Raw genomic sequence first — 2,176 nt, 5'->3', positions numbered from 1 at the left:
ACAAAGAAGGCCATTACATAATGGTAAAGGGATCAATTCAACAAGCAGAGCTAACTATTCTAAATATATATGCACCCAATACAGGAGCACCTAGTTTCATAGCAAGTCCTCAGAGACCTACAAAGAGATTTAGATTCCCACACAATAATAATGGGAGATTTTAACACCCCATTGTTAATATTAGATCAACGAGATAGAAGTTTAACAAGGATATCCAGGACTTGAACTGAGTTCTGCACCAAGCAGACCTAATAGATATCTACAGAACTCTCCACCCCAAATCAACAGAATATACATCCTTCTGAGCACCACATCACACTTATTCTAAAATTGACCACCTAATTGGAAGTAAAGCACTCCTCAGCCAATGTAAAAGAGCAGAAATCACAACAAACTGTCTCTCAGACCACAGTGCAACCAAATTAGAACTCAGGATAAAGAAACTCACACAAAACCGCACAACTACTTGGAAACAGAACAAATTTCTCCTGAATGACTACTGGGTAAATAATTAAATGAAGGCAGAAATAAAGATGTTCTTTGAAACCAACGAGAACAAAGACATAACATACCAGAATCTCTCGGACACATTTAAAGCAATGTGTAGAGGGAAATTTATAGCACTAAATATCCACAAGAGAAAGCAGGAAAGATCTAAAATAGACACCCTAACATCACAATTAAAAGTCCTAGAGAAGCAAGAGCAAACACATTCAAAAGCTAGCAGAGGCAAGAAGTAACTAAGATCAGAGCAGAACTGAGAGATAGAGACACAAAAACCCTTAAAAAAATCAATGAATCCAGGAGCTGGTATTTTGGAAAGATCAACAAAATTGATAGTGTGCTAGCAAGAATAATAATAAAAGAGAAAAAAATCAAATAGATGTAACAAAAAATGATAAAGGGGATATCACCACCGATCCCACAGAAATACAAACTGCCATCAGAGAATACTATAAACACCTCTACGCAAATAAACTGGAAAATCTAGATGAAACGGATAAATTCCTGGATACATATACCCCCCCAAAACTAAATGGGGAAGAAGTTGAATCTCTGAATAGATCAATAACAGGCTCTGAAATTGAGGCAATAATTAATAGCCTACCAACAAAAAAAAAAATCCAGGACCAGACGGATTCACAGCCATATTCTACCAGAGGTACAAAGAGGAGCTGGTACCATTCCTTCTAAAACTATTCTAATCAATAGAAAAAGAGAGAATTTTCCCTAACTCATTTTATGAGGCCAGCATCATCCTGATACCAAAGTCTGGGAGAGACACAACAAAGAAAGAGAATTTTAGACCAATATCCCTGATGAACATTGATATGAAAATCCTCAATAAAATACTGGCAAACTGAATCCAGCAGCACATCAAAAAGCTTATCCACCATGATCAAGTCAGCTTCATTGCTAGGATGCAAGGCTGGTTCAACATATGCAAATCAATAAATGTAACGCATCACATAAACAGAACCAATGACAAAAACCACATGATTATCTCAATAGATGCAGAAAAGGCCTTTGACAAAATTCAACAATCTTTCATGCTAAAAACTCTCAATCAACTAGGTGTCGATGGAACATATCTCAAAATAATAAGAGCTATTTATGACAAACTCGCAGCCAATATCATACTGAAGGGGCAAAAACTGGAAGCATTCCCTTTGAAAACCAGCACAAGACAAGGATGCCCTCTCTCACCACTCCTATTCAACATAGTGTTGGAGGTTCTCGTCAGGGCAATCAGGCAAGAGAAAGAAATAACGGGTATTCAGTTAGGAAAAGAGGAAGTCAAATTGTCTCTGTTTGCAGATGACATGATTGTATATTTAGAAAACCCTATCTTCTCAGTCCAAAATCTCCTTAAGCTGATAAGCAACTTCAGCAAAGTCTCAGGATACAAAATCAATGTACAAAAATCACAAGCGTTCCTATACACCAAGAACAGACAAACAGCCAAATCATGAGTGAACTCCCCAAAAATTACTACAAGCAGAATAAAATACCTAGGAATCCAACTTACAAGGGATATGAAGGACCACTTCAAGGAGAAATACAAATCACTGCTCAAGGATATAAAAGAGGACACAAACGAAGAATATTCCATGCTCATGGAGAGGAAGAATCAATATCGTGAAAATGGCCATATTGCCCAAAGTAATTTATAGAT

Source organism: Colobus angolensis, unplaced genomic scaffold, assembly GCF_000951035.1.
Source record: "Colobus angolensis palliatus isolate OR3802 unplaced genomic scaffold, Cang.pa_1.0 Scaffold162, whole genome shotgun sequence".
Lineage (NCBI taxonomy): Eukaryota > Metazoa > Chordata > Mammalia > Primates > Cercopithecidae > Colobus > Colobus angolensis.
Note: the sequence above shows the minus strand (reverse complement) of the source record.